The sequence below is a fragment of the Lissotriton helveticus genome, chromosome 8 (assembly GCF_964261635.1).
Source record: "Lissotriton helveticus chromosome 8, aLisHel1.1, whole genome shotgun sequence".
NCBI lineage: Eukaryota > Metazoa > Chordata > Amphibia > Caudata > Salamandridae > Lissotriton > Lissotriton helveticus.
Genome location: NC_136069.1, coordinates 1,057,688,475 through 1,057,703,893, shown reverse-complemented (window position 1 = coordinate 1,057,703,893; position 15,419 = coordinate 1,057,688,475). Strand labels below are relative to the sequence as shown.

General features: G+C 42.5%; 1 protein-coding gene across 1 annotated transcript in view; it reads left to right on the top strand.

The window, feature by feature from the left end:
• The window catches only part of CFAP47 (cilia and flagella associated protein 47), a 2,858,849-nt gene that overhangs the window by 1,424,478 nt on the left and 1,418,952 nt on the right, over positions 1-15,419 (top strand). The window lies entirely within an intron of this gene.

Here is a 15,419-nt window from a genome sequence, read left to right as displayed (position 1 = left end):
CCTAAAAAGGCACTCACTTCTCTCTGTGTGGATGGTACATTCATTTGCACAATTGCTTGAATTCGTTCTGGGGTCAATCTCCTTCCCTCCTTCGACAGGAGATGACCTAAGTAGGTCACTTCTTGGCGACAATATTGCAACTTTGAAGGTGACACTTTATGATGAAGGTCAGACAAATACCGCAACAAAGAAAGAGTAGCCTCTTTACAAATCTTTTCATCATCAGCAGTAATCAACAAATCATCGACGTACTGAATAAGAGTAGCACCAACAGGTAACACAAAACCGTCAAGCTGAGTTTTCAACGCTTGACTATAGATGGAGGGACTTTCACAATAACCTTGGGGAGCTCTCTTAAACCGGAAGCTTCGGCCTCCTAATGAGAAGCCAAAAATATCTCTACTCTCCTCAGCAATAGGAATACTGAAGAAAGCATTCTCCAAATCGATGACAGAAAACCAAGCTGCCGAAGCAGGAATCAAAGTCAACAAAGCAGTGATATCAGGTACCACAGGAAACTGTGGCACGACTATCTTATTTACCTCTCGAAGGTCGATCACAAACCGGTACACAGGTGGCTGAGAAGCATCAGTACGTTTAAGGATAGGCAAAACAGGACTGTTACAAACATTACCTCTCGTTTCCTCAACTACACCCTTCTCAACCAGATCATAAACAATCGCTAAAAGAGCTCTCTCACCATCACTCGAGATCTTGTATTGGGGAATTCGAGGTAGCCTAGCATTTGACTTAAGCGTGACAACATAAGGTGGAATCTGCAAAAGACCAACATCATTTGGACCTGTAGCCCAAAGTGTATCAGGAAGCGAACGCAATTCCAGTGGCAAAAAATCCTTAGACAAATACATTGGAGAAATCACTTTCTTACCGAGGGTAAGTTGTACTCCTGAAGGAGAACAATGTAATGTTGCATACAATCTTTTCAGCAAGTCCAAACCCAACAGATTCTCACCACAACCAGTTGTTAAAATAAGTGGAGCTTCCAATTCACAAGGGCCAATCGAAAGGGACAAAGGACTAGAAACCGGATTACGAACTGGGGCGCCTGAAAATCCTACTGAAACATTGGTCAAGCCAGACAAAGGTGCGCCAGGAAGTTTAGAGTGCATAATAGAACTCTTCATCGCACCAGTATCCAAAAGAAAAGGTTCTACCACACCTGATGTAACCACTTCAACATAAGGTCACTCTGGTCTACTGGAACTGACACTACTCCCTCACTTTGTCCTTGGCTGTCCTAGTTAATAATATAACCAGAACTCTCACCTTCGACATAGTAATCCTCAACATAATACTGGGCAGACTGACCACTCGGAACATTCTGTCTGTCAAAATAATTTGCAGAATTCTGTAGAGAAGAGGAACGCTCATTCTGGGGAAACACACCACGTCCCCTACGCCTAGGAGCTTGCTGAAAACCACCACGACCTCTCTGGCCAGATACACCATTCGCACGCTGTAACAAAGCCGGTTAACTATTCTTGTAATGACCTTCCTCTCTGCAATAAGCCTACTGATTAGGGCCAGGAAAGAATCGCTGAACATAAGGCTCAGGCTTCTGTAACAATCTCTGAAATTGTGGAGGTTGCTGAAACTGAGGCTTATTCTGACGAGGCGGATAAGCTTGCTGCAAAAGAACTTTCGTTTTTAACTCTTTAGTTTTCTTCTCCACTTTATCCTTCTCATCTTTATCCCTATTCTCATAATATTGTGCAGTAGCCAATATCTGGGCCGACGAAGAGACAGCCCATGAACTCTCAGAGTCCTTTAACTTATTAGAAAGTTCGGGAAGCAAATTAAAGACAAATTTATCCACAAACAACCTTTGACCACCCTCCGTACTCATATCCTGACCACTATGATCAATAAACGTCTCTTCAAACCTAGTGAAGAAATCAGATACACTCTCGTCTTTCTTCTGCTTACATGCTGCTAACTTATCCCAATTCACTCGTAAAGCGGGCATCATCGTTTTCATCAGATTAATAATTCTACCTGGTAATTCTGAAACTAGAGGTTCAGGTTTAGCACCTCCCTCCTGTCTACCATCTGCAGCAACAATATTCGCCCAGGTATCACCTAATTCAGCAGCATGATTCTCATGACGAATCTTCGCCCACAAGGGTTGAGGGACTACATTACCCATCAACATATCGATGTCAGCTAAATTCATAATACACGCTTCAACTGTCTGGGACAACTCCTTGTAATAACCAGCAGGATTCTTACGAGGGTCAGGTAAGGTCTGCTTAAGAGCCAAGACCTCTGCTCTCTTCCAAGGGACATGTACCCATACTCGCTGAAAATGAGCTGGAGCGGCCTGAATACCCAAATTTACATTAGCCTGAACTGCTTCTTTCCATACCGGAGGAACTTCTCTCATAGGGTACTGTTTCACTTTCCTCCTAACAGAGGAATCAGGTTCATACAATGTCTGAGGCGGAAGTCTAGATCTGAAAGCAAGTATTGTCTCTATGGCATCTGTAACATCCGATTCCACTATCATCCCTTTGGCAAAATCTGACTGAACATCGAGCACATCCTGCGGAATCGGACCCAACTCATTATCTTCCCATTCCTGACGCAGAAAAGTACACATTACATCAAAAACATACCTTTGCTTAGGCGGTTCCCACTGAAAGAAAACATCCATAACTGCTGGCAAATTATACCTCGGAGCATTTAAAATCCACCTACGAGCCAACAAATCCAACACTGTCCGTTCTTCAGAACTAGGAAGCTGACTACGACTCTGCTTACGTTCCGAAACAGGGGTCATATTCAGTGACCCAAACAATGGTGACAATAAATTAGAAACTGTTTCTGTCATTCGTTTTCGAACAGAAGGAGAAGAAGCAGACATAAGAACAGGAGAATAAGTATTCTGAGGCAAGGAAGGTGTAGGAACAAGAACAGTAGAAATCGAAGATGCAGAAGCAGAAGGCAAAGGAGTTTGAGGCAAAGCTTATAGCAAGGCTGGCGACCCTAGAATGGGTTGCGCAGGAGAAGGCAAAACCATCTGTGGAGCACCGGGTGGCTGAACAACAGCAGGAGTTTAAACAACAAAGGGTGGAACAACCGGGGGTAATAGAGGCGCAGTAGCACCCTGCACATAAGGAGGAGGCAATCTCAGTAAATGAGAGATCAAAGGATCTTTTTCAGGGTCTTCCATCACTTTCGGAGGAGAAGACAGCAAGGCCGGGTAACATTTATCTATGGCCATGCAACGCTGTCTATCTAAGACTTCACTCGCACCCTCTTCTCCATCTTCCTTAAACTGTCTAGCAGCTTGTAGTACTGACATATTTTTATCTTTCCTATCTCTCTTTGCTTGTTTAATTTCTCTCTGTTTGGCTTCCTTACGCCAAAGGCGGAAAGAGTCAAACATTGCCGGCCGGGCTTTCTTCTTAAATAGCTTAACTCCTAGATTGTCTAAAATCTCTGTTTCAAAACTACATGTGGGGGCCATTGCAAAACACCATCCTTTTTAGTGTAGCGGACCCATACTTCATTATAAGTAATAGGGCCCACTCCGTGTTTTGAGTACAGTTCATAAGTCGGAGTTCCAACCAGAGGTATCGGACATGAATCCTCCAATCGGGAATCCCTGTTACTACCACAAACAAACCAATTACCAAATTTACCAAGACCAGGCATCTTGCTCACTAGTCTGGTTTCAAACTTCAAAGGGAATCAAAAAATGATACACTCGTAAATATACAAGCCCTTCGGCTTTGGGTACTGTAGCAACCAAATAAAAACCAACCAAATCAAAACCAAGGAACCAGACAAAGTCGTGGGAGCGACCCACTTATACTTAACTAAATATCTGTCAAGCCACCAGAAGACCGTCTATCGTCTCGCTTTACAAACATCAATCGGAGGGTCCAAGACAAGGCGACAGTCAGGGCAGCAGTCCTTCGCAGCCGTTTGAAAGCGGGAAGCCTCGCAGAAAAGTCCTTTGGTCCACGTCGACATGCAGGGGTCGATGAAGTGGGGGCCCTCCTCCAGAATTTCCTCACGTGGCTCCTCGCAATCTTTGGGCTTGGACCGGTACCACTGAAGTCGGCCCGCGTTGGCCGCGCCAGCTGAAGAACTGGGTTTTCAAGTACCCAGCGGCGTCAGGGACACGCCCAAAAGTCCTCCAGGTTCCCTTGCCTTGTATACAGAGACACGGAATACTTCTAGGTGGCGTCAGAGATCAAATTTATTAGCTGCAGCCAGTAGCAGAAATCCCAGAAACACAACACGGTGTACAACTCAAGAAACTGCTCAATTTTACTAAGGTGAGACATCCCTATTTATACACAAAAAGGTACATTTAAAATGCACGCCCTGCACCAAAATTCAACCAATAGAAAATACATGACATCACACAGCATCATACAGTAAAGCTCATTTTACAGTGTCCCAACCCACAAGTTAATATTTAGGCATATCTAAATAATAATCTGGAAGGCCCGCACAAACCCTTAATTGAAAGCGTAACCCATGAAATGAAGAAATAGTCAAGAAAAGTAGTTTCAGATAATGTGCAGGATAACAGAGACGTACAGAAACTTAAAAGTTAACAAATGTCTTGAATGGTGATTGGAAAAGCAAATAACGATCTTGCAGGGAAATTGGCTTGGCAGGGTCAATTCCAGGTTAAAGGCCAGCTTCTGAAATTAACTCCAGTGCACGAAGAAATCCTTGGTTAATGTGTATGATTCACAATAGGTCAGACTGCTTTGCTCACAGACTAACTTCTAAGGCCTACATAAAAAGTAACACCAGATGGCAGTTACGACACATGGCAAAAACCCATGTTTCAGGAAATAAAGTCTTAAGAAAAGAAACCATTTAGATATTGTTTAAGATAAGATATGTGCACGGAAAACTAAAAGTTAACGAGGTCCTGAACAGTGATTGAAAAACTCAGACAACGATCAGCTAGTGAAACAGGTTTTGCAAAAGGTCAGTTTCAGGTGAAAAGGGTTACTCTCTCTCTGCAGTTCATTCAGAGTCAGAGAAACCCAAATTAATATATGCACGAACTCAGAAGGCAAAGCCACTTGTTTTGGGCCTACTTTACTGGCCTACGTGAGGGCAAAACTAAAATGCAGTCAGGTTTGAGAATTACAGAACCACATCGGCATGGCACTTAATTGTCAACACTGGCACTTATGACATTCTGTCAAAAAGTGGCACTGTTGTCTAATACAGAGACGAGTATTTTTTTATTTAATATACATTAAAAAAGACTTATACCTGCCGTCCAATACACTCCTATAGCTTTGGTGGTCTGGAAAGTCTGAATTGTCACTTTTGTAAGAGTGTGATGGTTAGTAGTTGTGTTGGTACTGTCATTGGCAGCACTGGCAGGGGCAATAGGTTGGGCAAGTTGCAGTGGCCTCCTGATGAGGTCCCTAGCACTTATTCTTTTACAAATTATGCGCTGGCCTTTGTCCATGCCTTAAAACGGCTCTGCTCTCGGCTGTTAGTGAGCCTGGTTGTCAGTGGCTTTGTTGTGTAAGACAGTTTAACCCCTTCTATGCTGAGGACGTGAAAGTTACATCCTCAGCTGCCGAGCTGCTTTGTCAAAGACGTAACCATTACTTCCCCGGCACTGCAGTCATAAATCACACTGCTGTAAACAGCAGAAGGATTTCTTTTTTTTTTCTTTTTCAGCCTCAGGAGCTGGGCAAGAGCTTCCCCAGCTACCTGAGGCATTTTTTTTCAGTGCAATGACGGATCGGCCCGCTAGCAGTTAGCCCAATAGACACCAGGGATTTTTTTTTAATTATAAAAGAGGGATAGGGCCGTCCACAATTGGCAAGACCATGCCCCACCCAACATTATAAAAACAGAAGTCTTCCTGTTCCCCCTGGGAGGCAGATGGTACTAGCCCCCAATCTGCCCCCCCGGGGGAGCAGAAAGCCCACCAGACACCAGGATTTTATTTTTATAATGAAAGGGTGGGAGGCTGCCCATAATGGTCGATGCCAATGCCCTCACCCACCCCCCCAAAAAAATAGCCACAGTTACTCGGGAGACCAAGGGGAACGCTGGGTGGTAGGAAATTTATGCTGGCGCGGTGATCGCAGACAGAAATGTAAGAAAAATTCGATTTTTTAAGCTAAATTTGAGGGAGGATTCTGGTTAGGAAAATGATGGGGGATCCGTACAAGTCGCACCTCCCTGGACTCCCCTGCATAACTAGTTTTTAAAAATGTCTGGGTTTGGTAATTTGCCCTAGATGTCTGCCTAGCCCAAGACCAAAAACGCAGGTGCCCCCTTGAAATACGAGGTTGTTATGTTATACATAATTTTGATTTTTTTCATAATGTATTCTGGGCCCTTCCCTGTCGTAGGTACTTCTCCCACCCACACAAGTGAGGTACCATTTTTATCGGGAGACCTGGGGAAATGGTGGGTGGTAGGAAATTTGTGTCGGCCTGGTGATCCCACAACCTTTCCAGAAATGTGAGGAAATATGATTTTTAAAGCTAAATTTGATGTTTGCAGGGGATTCTGGGTAAGAAAACATTGGGGGATCCACGCAAGCTACACCTCCCTGGACTCCCCCAGGTGTGTAGTTTACAGAAGTGTCTGGGTTTGGTAGGTTTCCCTACATGACCTTTGAGCCCGGGACCAAACATTTGGGTGACTCCCTTGCAAAATCAGGTTGTTTCATGATAAATAATTTTGATGTTGCCACAATAAGTTTTGGGCCATTTCCCGTAGCTGGCACTAGGCCTACCCACACAAGTGAGGTACCATTACAGAAATGTGAGGAAAATGTATTTTTTTTGTTGCAAAATTTGAGGTTTGTAAGGGATTCTAGGTAACAGAAGAGAGTCACACAAGTCCCCCCATCCTGAATTCCCCTTGGTGTCTAGTTTAAATGTTTTTACAGGTTTGATAGGTTTCCTAGGTGCCGGCTGATCTAGGGCCCAAAATTCACAGCTAAGCACATTGCGAAATATGGTCAGGTTTCATTGGAAAAATGTGATCTATCCATGTTGCGTTTTGGGCAGTTTCCTGTTGCAAACACTAGGCTTACCCACACATGTGAGGTACCGTTTTTATCAGGAGACTTAGGGGAACACAGAATAGTAGAACAAGTGTTATTACTGTTTGTCTTTCTAAGCATTTCTGCCTTCCAAATGTAAGACAGTGTGTAAAAAAATGAAAAGATTCTCACGGTAAATCTACCATAGTTTGAAGGTTACAGGTGAAAATGTAGGAACAAATGGCAGTTTTTTTTAAACTAAATTTCAATATTCTTTTATTTCAACTGTTATTTTCCATAGGAAAACCTTGATCGATATACACAAATGACCTCTTGCTGAATTCAGAATTTTGTCTACTTTTCAGAAATGTATAGCTTTCTGGGATCCATAATTGGTTTCATACCCATTTCTACCACTAACTGGAAGGACATTGAAAGCTAAAAAAAATAGGAAAATAGGTTATGTCCCAGAAAAATGCCAAAACTGTGTAGAAAATGTCAGTTTTCTGAAAAAAGTCTTCCTATTCCTGAAAGCACGAAGATGGTGATTTTTGCACAATGAACCCTTTGCTCATACCAATTGCAGGGAAGAAACCAAGTGCTTTCTTCTGCAGCACTTTTATCCCATTTTTCCCCATAAAAACCAAATGTATCTGTATTTTGCCTAATTTTTCAGTACCCTTTAGGCTGGGCAATCCACAAACCCTTGGTACCTCTTTAGAATCCTCTGGATGTTGGAAGAAGAAAAGGATGCAAATAAAATGTTATAGGGGCTTAAGCGAGAACAACCCCAAATAGTTTTTTGAAAAAAAGGCATGGCACTGGGGCTGGGGCTAGCAGCAAAAGTGTTAATTTTGTGCAAAAGAGTTAAACTCTCTAATTTTGGATTATTTCTGGGCATAGAAAAAAGTGGTGTATATATTCAGAACTGGTGAGTCTCAGGAGATAAGGTAGTATTGTGAATATTTTAAGAGGCATTGTGAGCACTCATAACGTCTTATTGTTGTGCGGTTCCTTCATTCCAAGAACATGTACTTCCATTGGACCTTTTCAATAGGTCTCCCTTCTGAGAAATGTAAAAGAAGTGTGTCCAATGATGTAGTCATTCAAGAGTATCTAAATACTCCCATGCAAAGGCAAAAAAAAGAAAAATTGTCTCTATGATCCAGGATTGTCAATGTTTCTGTTGTAATTTCAAGATTTTCTTAATGTCGAGCACCAATGCATATGGTTCTCGATGCTTATGGTAGGTGGGACTGCAGTCAGGTTATTGAGAAATATGTTTTTTTAAATATTTCAGTGTATTTAATTGAATTTCATCTAGGTATTCCTATAAATGTGCAACATGGAGGTCCAGAATTCTATATTAACACATTTTATAAATATCTTGTAACTGGAAAGAGACTATATATGTGCATTTGCTCACTGGTATGTAAAGAGCTGGAAGGAGTGGAACTGAAAACAAGTGAGACTTTTCATCTTATTAAATAAATTCTTCTTCAGTGCCTTAGTTTGATTTGCTTGGGGTAATCGCATATTCCCAGTGGATTAAGGCTTATATATTCACATAGCATACACAGCAGAGCTAGTTAAAGTACGGTGGAGCTGTATAACAACTTTGTCTTTCATCCACCTGCTGAGTTAAGATTCCTGCCACTTTTCTGAAGAAATGAATGTGTGAGGCTTAAATAATTCTTAAACATTTAGCCCATTTTGCACTGACTTTGAACATGCTTCTCAACAGCAAAATGTTTAAGAGATTTAATTTCCATCCTCACCTGCGCCCAAAGCTGTAGCCGGGGACACCACAACTGACAGCTATGAAAATATTTGATGTACTTCAACTCACTGAATTATATAGTACGTACAACCTTAATGATCCACTTAAATATTTGAACACATGGTGTGAAAGATCCTATGTGCTGCCTTCTTATGAAGACCGAGAGGTGGGGGGACACTGTTTGATGTCTGTATTTCAGTCACTTAACGTGAATTACCCCTCATTGAGTAGTAAAAATCACTTAACCATTAACCTGCTATTATAAACAATATAGCCTTAGACCCCGACGTAGCGGGCTCTACCGGCCTTTAAAGCCCACATCAGCATTTTAGTTTGGGCCTTTAACGCTAGAGCGGACCTTTAATGGCCACTACGGAGGACTCTAAGCCTATTAGAACATTCCGCCCCTAGAGGGCAGAATGTTCCAATTTGTGAAACCAGAGGCCTCTCGGAGCCCGAGTGGGTTTAAATCCATTTGGGCTCCGAGAGGCCCTTATTCTCAGCAATAGTTGTGAAATGAAAAAATAATTTGTATGTTGCTCTCCGGGCATCTACCAGCCATTAGAGGCCTGGAGCACTCCATTGTCTTCAATGGAGCGCTCAGCATTCCAATGTTCTCATAATTAATAAACAATGGCAGAGCTTATTGCTCTGTCCTTTTGGATTTGCCAATGTAGACATATTGACTTTGTCATTGGTTTTTGCCAATACTGTTTAGCTTCTGCAAAAAATTGGAAAAATGGTTATTGCAGATGCTGAAAAGCATCAGCAAAATAAATAATTAAAAGCTTGTTATATAGGCTTCCGTGTGTCATCATGCATGCGCATGTGTTATGACTCTGCGATGGCTACATGTGATGATGTATATGGAGAACACCCATGGACAGTTAAATTAAAAACAAATAAATGAAAGATAGACAAAAACATGTTTTTACAATGGAGTGTCTCTGCAACACACTGTAGCTGCCAGGCCGTCTTAAACAGTTAAAAAAAAATATTAAATATTTTTTTTTTTAAAGGATGAATAGAGGCACAGAAAACTGGGGGAGCAATACCTACAGCTGAAATCAGAGAGAGGCATGTTAGCAATTTAAAAAGAGGAATCAAGATTGATGGGGGAAGCAACATGTGCTGAGGGTGGTTGTTATTCATAGAGAGCACAGGGTTGTGTAGGGGGAAGAAGCACCACTTGAAAAAAGGGGAGAGGGGATGAAAAAAATGAAGAAACAACTTGCACTCACTCCTATGGAGTGATAAAAGTAGTTTCCTGAATATAAAAAATGGAATGACACAAGTATTCCAACTAAAGCATGATAAAGAATAAATGCTCCCGTAGGCAGGCTCCTGAAGTAGGAGAAAAAAAGAATTAGTAGTAGGGAAATGAGATAGACGAGAAAGCCATCCAATCAAGGGCATGGAACTGACCCAAAACCCACTACATGTATATATTTTAATATGTTAGATACAATAGGGTTTCAGCAACCAATAGCTAAAGCTGTTTATGGGCAAGACATAAAAACAAGTGTTGTGAAATGCTGTCTATAGTAAGAGTTGTGTGTAATGACGTTTTTGTTCATGCTTGAGGAGGGATTTTAAATGCTACCTTATGCACATGGGTGAGGCTCTCATGGGAGAATACACTTAAAGAATTCAGTGTATTTTCAGTAACACATAACTCACAAACTAAGAATGTTTGTATTTCGATGTGGTAGGCACGTTGACCTTGCTTTGAACTTTGAAGCGCATTTCATTTAAACATTATAGCAATGTCGAGAGGGGGCGAAAAGGTAGATTACAAGGTTGAGGGAACTGAATTAAATTGCTCTTTTTAAAATGGGCCTAAAATGGTTTCCTTTGTGAAATGGCGCCTTTGTTTTCTGTTGTTTTTTTCTGCTCATGTTCCTTATCAATTTTAAAACTACAGGGGCGGTAGCAGCATCTCTACCCATGTAGTCAGTCTATCATCAAGGATATTATTTGTATGCAAGTGGTCAGAGGCGATATTTATAAAACAGTGATTCTAATTTCAGTTCTTTATTTAATTCATTACTTAATGCAGCGTTAATTAAATCCATTGCACAGTCAGTAAATAGCACACATGCCCGTGGCCCTCGAAAAGTGACACTAAAAATACATCAAGAACTCGGTATGAGGGTGGGCCAATGCGAACACAGTTTACGTACTCTAACAATAAAGCTGTAGAATAAAAATAAACAGTATTGGCTATCACAATAAAAGTTCTACTTGATTCATAACTCAAAAAAATCCAGTTCTTTCGGGAATATTTCCTTTCAAGCAAGTTATAACGGATGTATGACGTTACAACGCATACTTTTACAACGCCTACCATTACCACGCAATTTTTACAACGCAGGATCCATTACAACGAAGTACCATTACAACGCATGTATTTACAACGCAGGTACTTTTACAACGCATACCATTACAACGTAAGTATAGGTACGTTTATAATATTTTTTTAAATGTAAATTAATTAAAATTAATATAATTTAATTTAATGTAATTAATTTTATTTAATTTAATTTATTTTATTTAATTTAATTTAATTTAATCAATTTAATTTAATGTAATTTAAATTTAATTGTATTTAATTTGTACCCTGTACCCCTTTACCTAAAAACCCAAAACTGACCCTTAACCCTAAAAATACCCCTTTACCCAAAAACCCAAAACTGACCCTGAACCCTAAAAATACCCCTTTACCCAAAAACCCCAAACTGACCCTGAACCCTAAAAATACCCCTTTACCCAAAAAACAAAAATTTACCCAAAAACCCAAAACTGACCCTGAACCCTAAAAATACCCCTTTGCCCAAAAACCCAAAACTGACCCTGAACCCTAAAAATACCCCTTTACCCAAAAACCCAAAACTGACCCTGAACCCTAAAAATACCCCTTTACCCAAAAACTGAAAACTGACCCTGAACCCTAAAAATACCCCTTTACCCAAAAACTGAAAACTGACCCTGAACCCTAAAAATACTCCTTTACCCAAAAACTGAAAACTGACCCTGAACCCTAAAAATACTCCTTTACCCAAAAACTGAAAACTGACCCTGAACCCTAAAAATACCCTTTTACCCAAAAACCCAAAACTGACCCTGAACCCTAAAAATACCCCTTTGCCAAAAAACCCAAAACTGACCCTGAACCCTAAAAATACCCCTTTACCCAAAAACCCAAAACTGACCCTAAACCCTAAAAATACCCCTTTACCCAAAAACCCAAAACTGACCCTAAACCCTAAAAATACCCCTTTACCCAAAAACCCAAAACTGACCCTAAACCCTAAAAATACCCCTTTACCCAAAAACCCAAACTTATAATATTTTTAATAAAATGATATACTTACCAATACTTACGTTGTAATGGTATGCGTTGTAAAGGTACCTGCGTTGTAAATACATGCGTTGTAATGGTATGCGTTGTAATGGATCTTGCGTTGTAAAAATTGCGTGGTAATGGTATGTCGTTGTAAAAGTTGCGTTGTAACAGTTGTATACCAGTTATAACAGTTTAAATACATCTACACAATCCAAGTCGTATACCAACAGGCTTTAACAACGTTTCTTAAATGTATGAAGCAGCGATTCCTCATTGCAATTACATAGTTGTCATTTTATGTCACTATTCGGATATTTCGGTCCACAACAGAAATATTTCAGAGGAAGTACAGGAAAATATATTTGAGTTGGTTCGTGTTTCAGCCGCAAGGAACAGCTGTACACACACATATACCAGGAAGCTATGGTAGCTATGATTTCATAACAGATTTTTTTTTTGCTTGACCCTCACCATCTTTCGAAGGTAATTGTTACTTTCCCCATGGCACTCCCCACCGCCTCCAGATAAATGCTGAGCAGCAGCGGCGGACGCTTGGTCCCTGGGATGTCAAACGCTGGTGCACACTGACATTGGTGCAGTGCGTGCTGTGGGAGCCGGAACCGAAGGGTGCAGGGATGTGTTACAAAACTAAACAAAGCTACAATAGAGTAGGCACAACTGTTTTAAGGGGGTCATGTTCGTTGCATGTTTTAGGGCTCATATCTCCCATGCAAATATCCATCGCCGGCAAAATTGACTAAAAAGGGGAGTCGTGGTTTAGATCTTTCATGCATTTCCATGGTAAGATCATGTGCTTAATTTGTAATAGAAGGAGTGCCGGTGCCCAAAGCTCTGCTCAGAACCCCACAGCCAGCGTTTTAAACATCGGTGCTCCTAATGCCAAGGGTGAGTAATATTGATTCGGCCTCATTGCTCTTCCATCTGTCATCAGACACTCCCTGGCCCTTTAGCTTACTTGTGCAGATTCTTGCCTTCTCTCTTTGTGCCAATTTTACCGTCTTTCTCTTCTTACTTCTTTCTCTTTGTTTTTCCCCTTTCTTGCTCATTATCAATGTCTGTTGAGCACAAAGTGTCGGTTGCCAAAAATGAGTCCCAGTGGGCCCCACTGGCTCAAATTAAGCACTGGCAAGATCATAGTTCTGCCACACCATGGAAAGGATTGTTCCTCAGAATCCTTAACAAGCATTTACAATGCAATGGTCTCTGCATTGTTAAAGTTAGAGCTATTGGCAGTGCTCATGACATTAATTTTATTTTTGTTTTGGTTTTTAAAACATAAATAAATGGCATTGTCATTTACAATGCCAATAGCTTAATCGCTTGCAAATGCGAGACCTATTGCATTTGCGCCCACACAGAGCCACACACACAAAGCCACCCACACACACATACAGAGCCACCCACACAGAGCCACCCACACAGAGTCATTCACATAGAGCCACCCACACACACACACAGAGCCACCTACACAGAGCCACCTACACACACAGACAGAGCCACACACACACACAGACAGAGCCACACACACACACAGAGCCCCACACACACACAGAGCCCCACACACACACACACAGAGCCCCACACACACACACAGAGCCCCACACACACAGAGAGCCCCACACACCCGCAGCGCCATCATGAAAGACTCAATTTGCTAGGCCGAGACCTAAAAAGAAGTGGGGGGACGCTGACGTCACAACAGGAAGTGACGTCACGAAAGGTGGCTTGCACCATTAGACTCATTGCTTCCCCTCGCTCACCCCTTAGATGCGATTGCATCAGAGAAGCCAGCACGTGATCAGCGTTCTGAATGAGCTCTGATCTCGCCCCAGAGAGGCCAAAGAGTGAATGTGTGGCTCCATTTGCTCCAGTTATTGAGCTCCCAGTAAAATAAGTGGGGGGACGCCGTCCACCCGCGTGGTACCCCAACTCGACCCCTGCTCCTAACCCTTCCCGTCATTTGGTAAGAAACACACTGTGCTGGGCATGAAAGCACCATAGAAATGTATTTTAATGGCACAGCTCATCTTATGCACCTCAGTCGTGGCCAGCATGACTTATTTTTTTTTATCTGTACCAGTCAGGTATCCCAAACCTGCACTGCCTGCCTGGGTGCAGTCTACACACAGCTCTGCCAACGCACCTCAATTACGAGCTGCACCCTGCATTGCCCCTTACTATTCCAGCACCAACATACAGTTAGCTGTGCTGGGTGCACCACGGACGTGACCTGCAGCAAGCCTTGGTTTCCCACCACAGAGGCCTGCACACAGCTCTGTCAATGCACTACAACACTGTTCGGCTGTTGGTACCCAGGCAGAGCTCCCACTGAATATATTTTAGTATGTAAGGTCAATTAATTCCAGGCCGAGCATCGCGCAGGCAACCATTAAATATATGTCCTACAAGAACTGAGGTATGGGAGATAAATCCTCCACATAATCCTAGTGAAGTCTCATTGGAAGCTATCTAATCAGCTCTAGAATAATACAGTTAAGAAAGAAAAATGACCGAAGCAGAGAGAAGGATGGGGAAGTGAGGGAAGAGTAAAAAGAGAAGGAAAGTGGATAGTAAAGTGACATGAGGAGAGTGGAAAGTAGGAAGGTAAACAGGGTAAATGAGAGCGAGATGAAAAGACGGGGTGAAGAAGAGCAAACGTGGCAGAAAAGATGGAACAAGAGGCGGGCACCAAAAAACGACTTAAGAATGACAGAACAGGAAAGGGTTGAGAAGACATGAAGGGAGGCATCACAGGGTTCCAAGAAAGAGAATGGAGGAAAGGAACTAAAAGTGACTGAATAAGAGTGAGGTTGGGGGAGTGGGGCACGGGGGAAGGGCTGACACAGAGAGAGATTGAAGAGAGAAGCCGGTGCCTCCTGACAGGGAAAGATGGAACACTGGGGTACCTCCGGGCGCCCACCTGTTCAGTAACGGGCCTGTCGCTCCGGTGAGGCCTAGGCCCGCTGCAGTTTGTTGTTTTCCTCCACCTGAGCCGGGGCAAAGATTCTTCCAAAGTCCGCTGAGGCTGGCCCAGATTGAGGCACGAACCGTCCTCCAGCGCCAGGCCTCGCTGAGTTGTCTGATAAGATTGGGGCAAAGTGCGGGACTGTGGCACGGTGGACGGTGTGTGTGCCAGGGCACTGAGCCAGCCACGGCTTGCAAACATACCTGCGAAACCCCGTCTGCCATCTCTGGGACTGATACAGGGGGCCGTGGCCCTGGGCGCAGAGCCAAGGGCACGGCTTAGGTGTCGGCTG